Source organism: Etheostoma spectabile, chromosome 18, assembly GCF_008692095.1.
Source record: "Etheostoma spectabile isolate EspeVRDwgs_2016 chromosome 18, UIUC_Espe_1.0, whole genome shotgun sequence".
Classification (NCBI taxonomy): Eukaryota; Metazoa; Chordata; class Actinopteri; order Perciformes; family Percidae; genus Etheostoma; species Etheostoma spectabile.
Window position 1 is genome coordinate 15,836,166 of NC_045750.1, and position 11,905 is coordinate 15,848,070.

At 40.0% G+C, this 11,905-nt stretch overlaps 2 pseudogenes; both read left to right on the forward strand.

Moving 5' to 3' along the window:
• The first annotated feature begins 3,601 nt into the window (after positions 1-3,601).
• Positions 3,602-9,840, forward strand: LOC116705906 (inactive peptidyl-prolyl cis-trans isomerase FKBP6-like; annotated as a pseudogene).
• LOC116706695 (inactive peptidyl-prolyl cis-trans isomerase FKBP6-like) overlaps positions 6,781-11,905 on the forward strand; it is an 11,666-nt pseudogene continuing 6,541 nt past the window's right edge.

Sequence of the window (11,905 nt, forward strand, 5' to 3'; positions counted from 1 at the left end):
AAAACAACAGTGTTTGCTCATATCATGAACATTACCGTGATCAGAAAGGGACGTGCCATACGGGGAAGAAGTGTCCATAACCAGCGGATAGAGAGGCTTTGGGAGAATCTTTGGCGGGAATGACAAAGTGTGTTGATAGAGAAATTATTTTATAGTCTTTTATTTCTTATTTCTCTGCAGTAGTGTCTTAAAATATTATGACTTTCATTTATAGCTTTCATGATTATTATATATTCATATCTTGATTTTCATATGAACCTATATGCTTACTATATTTTATAATCTCATATGCACATTTAACAATACTGCGTTTCTTTCAAGCTGTGTCTGTGTTTTCTTTAGTCGCTGCTGTTACAGAGATAACCAGTGTCTTAGATTCAAGGTCCTTTAAAGTACACGTTGTTCTCTTAGCGTAGGCATAAACCAGATAACCAAGATGTCATCATTGTATCAAAAACTATGTTTCAATAAAGCAAGGGAACTGCAGAGAAATCCCCGGAGTTCTCGAAAGGTCATGCTGCAGATAGGTGGCTATTCTGATTCTCCCCTCTTGCAATTGTCTTTTAACTACACATTTGCCGTCTGCGTCTCGTTTCTTGCTTGATCGTGTTTATTTAGTAAGTTAAAGTGTTATGAACCTGACATGTGTACCACCAGCTTTTCTCCTTCCTGAAAGTGAAGGAATGATTAACTGTACAAAGAGCTGCACTTCGCTTGCACTATGTTTACCTGCCACGGATTAACCGGGACCTGGATCTTTCAGGCAACAATGGAACACCGTGGCTTGACGCACTGTTGCCACCATACACCATATCAGATATTTATCCGAGGATGTCTTCAAAGGCAAACGCAACCACTCACAGCCATGGCAGAGATTTTTGGATCCGACACTGCTCAACAAGGTTACCTGCTGCAATTCCTGCTCTGAACTGGCACGTAGTTATAGCAGTTCCTGCTAACCAATTCAGTCCAGACCATGAACAGATGCAACAACTCCAGGATGTGGATTTCTGGCAGGACCTATTGGTAGTCTAGCCATAGATACACTCCAAAGTGTAATTGACATTTTGAACCATAATTTTATGTTCAAGTCTACTGCTACCCTACATTCAGAGAAAATATTGTACTTTTTACCTCAATACAATAAATCTGAAAGTTTCAGTTACTTTAAAACATTAAGATTGTTTTGAACCTTTTCAGTTTTTAAAATGTGTTTATATTTATGCAATAGCTAAACACACTGCAAAACTCAAGGCCTTGCTTCCTGATTTGCAGCCCCGTTCTCATAGTTTATAAATAACTCACTGTTGGCTGCTACTGGACAGGCTGCATGTAAACCCGCTGTGGGCCCGCTTGCTTGGTCCTCCGGCAATGTGTGCAGGATTAGCATGGCAGCATTAGCCTAATATCTAATGTCACAACTCAAATGTGACATTTAAGGTCCTTAATGCTCTTCTTTTTTTTTTTTTTTTTTTTAAGTTTGAAAGGTTCACTCTGTATTTATATTTTCGCTAAGTAAATAAAAAATAAAAAAAAAACCACTTGAAGGATGATGATTTTAAGTTTGACATTACTACTGCTTCTTTTTTAGGAGATTGTTTTATTATTCAGAAACACATTTTTGTAACACCACAGACATCTTTATGCACTGGCTTTGCTTATTAATGGTACAAATAAAAATTTGTCATGAACATATCTCTGGGGGTGAAAAAGCGCAGCTTGACTTAGTGTGGTCTGCTCATCGCGGCTTAATCGGTTGCCGAGCCAGGATGAACAGGTGAAGCTATGTCAAGCCAGGTTGTAGACAGCCAGGATAAGTGCACGTTCACGGCTTTCTCAGATAGACCCGGTATCGATCACAGATTGACTGATGTAGATTGAGAAGACGCATGCGCCGAATGTTTCACCAACAATGAGCGCAGCTGCTATCTGGAAAGTAAGAGGGAGATATGTAAAAAGGGAAAATTTGGCTCAAACGGAGAGAAAAAAGCCAACATGCGAACCGACTGAATGGTATGGATGTAAAAATATCTACTTAGGCTCTAGTCCACTCCACATTTTTACAAAGTTGTAGGCTACACTGTGTTTTAATTGCTTTAAATTGCTAGTTTCATGTTTCTATTTTTTATGTGATAAATGTGCTGGTTTTACTGTAAAGTGTCTTTGACTAGCATACCATGTAAAGCGCTCTATAAATAAATTAGTATTATTTAGCCTTTGCCTTAAAAGTGAGCAGAGGGAACTAATGTCCTCGGGAATGGACCCTACGGACTTTAGGCTTAATTTCAAACCCTTATTCACAACGCGAGAACTTGTTTTCAACCACATGCACACATCTCTATAGCTATATCTAATTCTTTGTACAATAATGTTCATACAGAACAATCAGAAAAGAGACAACAACTAGAAAAAGAAGTAAGTGACTTCAATGCACGCTGTGAGCATATGGAAAACATATTCATGGTTTATCTTCTACAAGTGACCGCACCAAATAAAAAGATTAAGAACCGTTGTGGTGTTCCTGTGTGATGAATGAAAATACACTACATACTTCTGATATAGGCACGTTATGTCCAGGATGTGAGACTAATTGAGAAGGTTTTAAAACCAAAGTAAGCTATAATAAAAAACATTAGGCCTACTTATTAGGATTTATGTTATAACACAAACTGTCCTTTATTAGAGAAGACAAGCGACAAGAAAATGAAGCAAATTATTGGTCTCTGACCAGTAGGCACAGTTAATATCATTGGGAATATCGCTACATTAATATCCTCACACTTATCTCCGAGCGCGTCCTGTATAAACCTGAAGCGGAGACCATGGCCGCTGCGCTGCTCATCTCTACTTTTACAGAGAGAGTGGACACTGACGCGCTCGCAGTCTGCCGGTAGGCACCGGCCACCGGCAGCGCCCACCGCCGCAGCTACCGGCCAGCGGCCACCGGGCACGGCCACCGGCCGCGCTACCGGCCAGCGGCCACCGGCGCGCCAGGCCAGACAGCCTCGACACACTACCGTCCCACCGGAAGTCCCACTCCGCATCTGGGTGCAACTGCAACCATTCCTAACCATCTAAACAACTGTGGTATGTGTTTAAATCAAACTCGCGACTACAATAGTGACAAGTAGGCTAATGCATTTAATAAAAATGAAGCAGAACCCATGCATAAGCAACGGAATAACTGTTAAACACGTTTATTTCGGATCAAACGGCAGCTGATTTGACACTGAGACTGCAGGATTAATTTTAGCCTGGCTGTTAGCCTGCTCTGGACCAAGCAGCCGCAAAGAAATAATCTCCATGGTTACTTGGCTGGGCTTCATTCAATCTGGTTTCGTGCAACCGAGTCCAAGCTAAATTCATCCAGGATAATTTGAATATCCCGGCTTAATCCCTTGTCCTCGTTTCGTGCAACCAACAGTTGAGTCGGATTTGTTAAGCCTAACCCCGCCTTCTGCGGCAGCGCCTATTGCTTTATTGAGTGACCCAAACCTGAGCGCCTAAACAAGTAAGAAATACTTTTACTCTTAATTAAGCCACTTGTTAGCGACAGTTAAAAGCACTGCTTAACGGTCGCGTTAACTTACCTACCACCTACATGTCAGGAAACGGGCTAGTCTCCACGTATCCGAGGTTACTAGGCGCTGAAGAGCGACTGGGGCGGAGCACTCCGGTAAGTTACGCGTTGAAAGGTTAGCATGGCTAGCTAATTAGCTAGCGTTAGCTAACTAAGTGCTAGCTAACGTTAGCTGCAAGACTGTTGACTGACTAGCTTGCTAAGTGGTGACGTTTATGTTGAAGCACAGAAAATCCTTTTAAATTCACAATATTGCAGATCTGCAAACGTAGTTCAGTTGCGGTCATTTGTTACGTTATTCAGCATTGGTCTTTTCTAAAGTTTAAAAAATATATATTATAGATCTTTAGGAAATGTGACACATTGTCACCATTTATTAACGCAAATTGAGGCTAAAGTGTGATCATAGCAGTTTAAGCTAAGCATGTAGCTATTATTATATTGTATTATAACATTAAATAGATTAATTCAGTGTGACTAGCGTTCATAAACATTATCTCCTCGATCTTAAATGATTCGAAAGTTGAAATCATTTAAAGATAACACTGTTATCAGGGTTACCCAGACATTTGAAAATAAAAATAATTTTTTAACCTAATATTCCATGTTGCACAGCAGCACAACAAAACAAATTGCCAACTAAAGCAAAAGTCAGAGCTGACAAAAGAATACAATGCTGGTTGCCTTCTTATATTGCATCATAGCAGTTTCCTCATCAGATTTCTCGAACTACTGTCGATTTTTTTATTTATTTCAAAGCCGTTCAGTAGAATGAAGTCTAACTTCTTGCCACTTAGAGTCCATTTGATCAGCTTCGCCAGCAGATGAATGATGTCTTGGGAGATGAAGGATCCTGAAAGGTGGTCCAACCCGGAGAGGGTCCATCTGTGCCCCAAAATGCTTCAGTATTGAGTATTTACAAGTGTAATTCTTAAAAAAACCTGCATAGTTGCCAAAAGATGTTGTCCTGCAGTAACTAATCCTCATTCTCCTTCTTCCATAGTCCTTACTGTTCCTGGAATTTCTGACCTGCCTTTTGAAACACCACAACACACGCAAGTACCCCAAATGATGAAGTTAGGGAGAGGTCATGACTCTTAGTGCATATTCAATGAAGTTTTCTCTTTTGTTTAAAAAAACAAAACAAAAATCACAGTTTTGAAATGATCATGCAAACAGATGTGACGCTGGCTGGACTAGAGCTTGGTTGTTGACCATGAAGAAAGGAGAGTTCTCCCGTTTCCTCTTACAGCCCCAGTATGCATATGGGGACATGGGTTCCTCCGTTAATTCCCGCTGCTGCAGTGGTTCTGTATGAGGTGCAGATCCTCGATTTCCTCGACTCGGGACAAGTGGACGACTTCATCGCAATGAGTCCGGTGAAGGCTTCAGGTGTCCTGTTGTGTGTCACAGTCTGAGAATACTGACAGGTCAGAAATGACATAAGACATTGTTCTTCACTTGACAGCAAATGCATGATAATGGCATCTAATTAAAGGAGATTGAATTATAGTTTCATCCACTTATTTCATCCACTTAAATGCATAAATTCACATTAGTGCACTTACGTACATGCTAGTCTGGCTAGTCCACACAGCACTAGGTATGGGAGGAGAATTTGCTCTGGTTTATTGGCATTTCTTTAAACCAATCACAATTTTCACAACGGTGCCTCTGCAAAATAGCCTCATGAAGGAACGTTGTTTAGTCGTGCAACAGAAAACTCAGATTGGACAGATAGCCTAGCTAGCTGTCTGGATTTACCCTGCAGAGATCTGAGGAGCAGTTAACCATAGTCCTCGAAATCGACCAGAGGTTAGAATGCCAACCAAAGAAAGCGGAAGGTGAGGGGCACCGGCCAAAAATGAGGACATCTGGAGGATTTTCCGGACCAATCCCCTACATGAATCGTCGTCGAATAGACTATGCACAGTGCAGTCTTCCTATGATTATGCACCTTGAAACTTTGCATTATGGCCTCTATTGCTTTTTTTTTTCAATTATATTTTTTTATAGCCAAAATAAGACAGAATGAGGTAGAAAAATGTCCTTTCCATTGCTTGTTACCTTCTCTTATCTGTCTTCAGGAGGACAGAACACACGTTCCTCTGTCCCGCTCTTCGAAGTTGTCAACACACTACGCAGCTTTGCAACCGTTGTTTCAAGCAGAGCCGTTATGACAACGCCAAAGATCGCTATAAACAGGTAGATCATGAAAAGTGCATAAAGAACAACGTCCTAGTTACAGGTATTTGTTGCCTTCATTTTACTGTAATAGTAAAAATGAAAAATGTATTTTGTAATGGGTTCTGTGCTTGGCCCCCAGGCAACAAAGCTGCTGGGGAACAGGGAAACACAGAGCGGTGCAGAGGTGGAGGGGATCAAGACAGCACTGCTTCCTCTCTATCTAAACTTTCTCTCACGGAGCTCCGTCTGGGACTGCCCTCACAAAGCCCTGAAATATGGCAACAAAGCCTTGGAGATAGACTCTGCCAACACAAAGGCTCTTTTCCGCTGCGGGCAGGTCAGATGGCGCTTTTCGTTTTGTGTCCCAAATCATCAGATAAAAAGCCTCACAGGCTTTTGGAGGTCTTGTGCTTGATATTAATGTTTTGAAGTCACTAGGAAGGTTAAAAATAAGGATGGTAGGGATGGTGACGGCACAGGCAGAACAGACGCAATAGATGTTCAATCCCTGGAGAATTGTATCATATATTGTTTAATGTTGCATGAAGAACTAGTAATTTTTTGTAAACAGTTTTTTTTACTTTAAACACGTGTGAGCCACAGATGCCACTAGGGATCCATGTGCAGCCTGTCCCCCACCTTCGTTGTTAATTGCATACTCTCTAGATACAATTCCATTATTCAGACTGATGTCATCTCTGTCAGGCATATCTGGAGCTGCATGAGTACGAGAGCGCCGGGTTGCCTCATACTGCTCAAGCAAAGAAGCCCTTTGACTGTGACATTACAACCTACTAGGAAAGTGGCAATGTAAGATACTGTTGTTGACCCATTCAGAAGAATGAATGAATTAGAATGAATTGTGTTGTCAAGGCGGTACGGCTCAGTTGTAGTAATGTTAAAATGACGATGCTACCCTTGACTTGATTCCATGTTTCAGATGCTATAAAGACAGCTTGGACAAACAGAGACTTGTACTCCAAGATGTTCAGAGACTTAAGGGGCAAGTAAAGATGATGAAGAAGGTAAGAAATCCTGTATCTGCTAGGCAGTCCCTCCAGGATCTCGCATGTCGCAATTGCACCAATTTACGCAAATTCAACCAATCACCGTGACTTTGGTGCAACTTGCAAATTGACCAAAAATAAGAGTTTTTTGCAACTTAAACCAATCTCAGCAGTCCCACTTGTCAGACTTTGTACAGTATGTGACTCTGAGAGCCAATACCAAGCGGGCGTAAGAACGGGTTGACTTTACACGTACGTGGCCATATTCATTTCCTTGTTTAACGAGACGTGTGTGTCTTAAACATCTCACATTTACCAACAAAACGTACAGCGAAAGACAAAACCTGTCGACCATCCGCCAACCTGTCTACGTTTTAATGTCATGTACGCTGTAACGCTTTTTTTTTCACTCTGAAGCCACTGAAATCTAAAGATCTAACACTCAAGATCAACAACCACAGACATGTTAAATTTTGTCTTTAATCCACCGGCCATTTTTATAGTATACCAACATTTGCAGCATCTTGAGGTCCTAGGAAAACTCAGCCTATAGTAGTTTTTATTCCCTCAGAACAAGTTTCCTTTTTATTTTTATAGAACTATACAAAAATTATAGGCATTTTGGGCCACAACAATCTCAAGGCTGCAAAATCTTGGAGGGACTGGTTAGAGGTCGTCATAATAATAATAAATTTAATTTTATATAGTGCTTTTCATGAACTCAACACCTAGTTAACCTAGTCACAACAATTACTTTTGCCTGCTTTCACACTACAGCTCCCATGATTCTTAGCAAAGGGCACATCAAATATCACAATATTTTGAACCAAATACCTCAATGTTGATATTGACATTGACTCTCTTTGACTCCCGCAAGGAATTGAATTTTTCAGCAGCATTTAACAGCTTACAAAAAAGGTAGAAAAATACAGTATAGAGAAGAAACATATAAAAATAACAATAAAACCTTAGCTATGAAAAGACCTTTAGCATAAATGATCAGTTAGAGCCGTTAGTGTCCAGGTACCAGTGGGGCTCGAAAGTTTGGGCACCCCTGGTAAGAATTTGTACTAATGTGCATAAAGAAGCCAAGAAAGATGGAAAAATCTCACAGGCATCAAATGACAGATTAGACATTTGTATATATGTCACTAAAAGTTAGATTTATTTCCATCATTTACACTTTCAAATAACAAAACAATGAATGGCGTCGCTAAAGTTTGGGCACCCTGTAGAGTTAATACCTTGTACTGCTCCCTTTGGTAAGTTCACAGCTTGAAACGCTTCTTGTACCAGCCAAGAGTCTTTAATTCTTTTGTTTGAGTGTCTTCGCCCATTCTTCCTTCAAAAGAGTCTTCCAGTTCTTTGAGGTTTTGGGCTGTCTGTCACGCACTGCTCTTTTAAGGTCTATCCATAGATTTTCAATTATGTTGAGGTCAGGAGATTGTGAAGGCCATGGCAAAACCTTCAATTTACGCCTCTTGATGTAACCACCGGGATTTTAGGTGTTTAGGATCATTATCCATTTGTAGAAGCCACCCTCCTTTACTTCAGCTTTTTCACAGATGGCACCAAGTTAGCATCCAAATTTCTAAAATTTATTGAATCCATTTTCCTTCTACTCGGAAATATTCCTGTGCCACTGGCTGCAATACAACCCCAAAGCATGATTAATCCCCCCCTGCTCAACAGTTGGTCAGAGGTTCTTTTCATTAAATTCTGTGCCCTTTCTTCTCCAAATGTACCTAGCTCATTCCGGCCAAAAAGTTCTTTTTAACCTCATCGGTCCACAGACCTTGTTTCCACAATGCATCAGGCTTGTCTAGATGTTCATTTGCAAACTTCAACGCTGATTTATGTGGTGAGGAGTAGATGAGGTTTTCTTCTGATGACTCTTCCATGAAGACCATATCTGTGCTAGTATCTCTTTATAGTGGAATGGGGTAGCACAACTCCTGTCTCCAGGTCTGTCTGGATGGGATTGTGCAGTAAAACGTGGGTTTGGACTGCTTTTCTCACAATCCTGCGAGCTTTTCTGTCTGATATTTTCCTGGTCTTCCAGATCTTGCTTAACTTCCACTGTTCCTATGACGACCATTTCTTAATTACATTCCGAACAGAGGATATTGCATCTGAAAACGCTTTGCTATCTTCTTGTAGCCTTCTCCTGCTTTGTGAGACGTCAGCTATTTCAGTTTCACTTTCTTAGAAGAACCCATGGTGGATTGTTGGGGCAAGGTCAGATGAGTCTGGGCATTTAAAACTTAAGAATGACATCACCTGGTCTTCCAGACAATGATTGAGAACATCCATGACACTGTCAGGTCTTAGCTTTCCAAAGGACCGGTCATGCTATAAACTCTGCAGGGTGCCCAAACTTTTGCAGATGCCATTTTTTTGTTTCTGTTATTTTGAAAGGGTAAATAATTGAAATAAAATCTAACTTTTTGGGACATCTTTTCTTGGCTTCTTTATTAATAACAATTTTTTTTCCTGGGGTGCCCAGACTTTCGAGCCCCACTGTTGTATTTGAGTAATTATTAATTACTTAATTGCACAGGGAATATTGAATATTGTAGGGTTGACACTGGTGCTTTTACAAAAAAATTGCAACACATGAGATTTGTTTTATAAATAAACACCAGTATTTGGTAAAGGCAACTAACATCTAATAGTAGTATATCTAATAATAGTCATCGCTCTACTGTAATGCAGCCTTTAAACCAGGAAAAGATAACAGTTGTGTCTATAAGGATATTACAACATCCAAGATTTAAGACAATATCTAGCCTTTTATGTCGATATAGTGCCCAGCCCTAGGTGAAATATCATTAGACCAATAGTTTTTTCGTGCCAACATTACATTTGTTTTATGAAGACAATAACGGTGCTTACATTTTACTGCCCGGTTAACTTGACTTAATTTACCGTGGGCGTAAACACGTATCATGTTTAGCTTTTCAGAGAGACTGATCTTATGACAAAATGTTTGTGGTTGCAGATGATAGTGTAAAGAACCAACCTCCAGATCACAGCCCATTTCACTGCACTGCACAGCACTCAGCAACTTTTTTGTGTTTTTGCATATGTTGTGGAAAAGGAATATTGTTGTACAATGCAATGTTGATTTCTTTTAAAATAGTTCTGTAGAATTCTTCAGATTCCGTTTGTTATTAATGTAGCTCCACATTTTGTTTTTTGGTGAGGATATGTATAAGTTGCTTTCACCTGAGTACCTAAAGGCTGGTAAAACATTTGCTGGGGTATTAAATATTTGCATGGGTTTGATCACTTTGGTGATAATGATAAAAATAAATAAGGTTTTTCACGGCTAAGCTATCTTGTTTTTTTTTTTTTTAGAACAATTGGAAATGCATGTTTTTCGTGATAATTTCTTTATACGTTTATCATGCGGCCTTATTACTCACTTCTTTTTGTGCTGCTTGTGAGATTGGGCTTGCAGCATGGCAAAAACTAGAACAACAGAGCAAAGTGTGACCACTACCTGGATCAGTTGCATTTTGATTCAAGGGCTACTAGTCGTATGTAGTAAAAAACACCAGGGGCAGACTTGATCAATCTCTGCCTCCAGAACAGCAACCTGCTCATTCAATAAAATGATATTTAAAAATGTGTAACACTTGAGTCAAAAATATTAGACAAGCTTGGCAAAAAATACTTAAAAATACGACTAATATGTATGGCATTTGACCATTATAATCTAAAAAGGTGTCAGTATGAACCTGCTTGAAGATGTTCTTAAATTGGGGCCCGGCCCATGTCTTCATTGGGAGTTTTCCAGAGCACCATTAGTAGCCACAACCTGTTGCCTTTTTGACAGCCTGATGAAGCTATTTTTTCACTGCCCTTATTAACTGCCCTCATCAATGCACCACATGCTGCTGTTGCGTGAGCAGACTATTTGGCACAGTGCAACGACGGGTAAGAGTAGGAGGGAAGTGAAAGGTTTATAGAGATTGGGCAGACCGAGTAGTAGTGGGGGGTAAAGTGACGGGGGACAGAAGTGTAGAGGGGCAGATGGAGGAGTAGAAAAATCTATTGACCTCTTGGGTAATCCAATTTTCCAGTGTGTGTGTGTTTTACATTATCTCCAGCATATGGCCGGTAGTCAGACTGGACGCAAGACACAGGCGGACACTATGGTCCCAGAACTTACCTGCTACCTCCGTCTCAGGTGAGGACGAGAGACACACATTTATGTTGCAGTTTAAGTGCAAGTGTTTGGATTCTTAGAAGAAACATTAGTAGCTTACATTTTCCACAACACCTGAAATTTTGGAGTTTAAAAATTAAAACTTAATTGAGTCATTTTTATGTATGTTTGAGACCCGGCTGGTTCCAAAATAAGGTGCATAATATAAGCAAATGCAGCATGTTGACAATCAAAACACTTAGGTGATGTTTTCCAGTTTTTTTATGTACTTTACTCCATTTACCTGTCAGCTGGAGTTACAGATTTTTGCAATACTACCTTTAGCTGTATGATAAAAGTTAAATTATGATACATGTCAATATTTAAACAGCCTCTGAAATTATTCAAATTAGATCCTTTGCATGTATCACATTGATATTTAAAACTGAGAGGGCCCATTCTTCACAATAGAAGTGCCTGGATGATTAAGTACATTTTACTGCTGATGCACTAATAGTAACAATGTCGTGTTTCATATTGTAGTGTTACTATGAAATATACAAAAAAAAAGTCGGAATGCACGTTTGAAGTTGGTTTCACTTAATGAAGAGATGCATTATGTTAAGATTTGTTGACAGAAAATGTGTGCTTTGTTAGTTAGTTATGGAAACACCCTCCAAAAAGTCTTACTTTTAATAGCCTCCAATATTGGAATTGCACCAGGAAGTAGTCAGTGCCCCCCTGAGCAGCAGGGGCGTCACCACCTATAAAGCGTTGCCCTTGTGGTTTCAGCCAATCCCTGTGCTGGGATGTGTCTGTAATCCACCTCTGTCTGCCTCCCCATAACCAGCGGATAGAGAGGCTTTGGGGAGATCTTTGGCGGGGAATGACAAATGTGTTGATAGAGAAATTATTTTTATAGTCTTTTATTTCTTATTTCTCTGCAGTAGTGTCTTAAAATATTATGACTTTCATTTA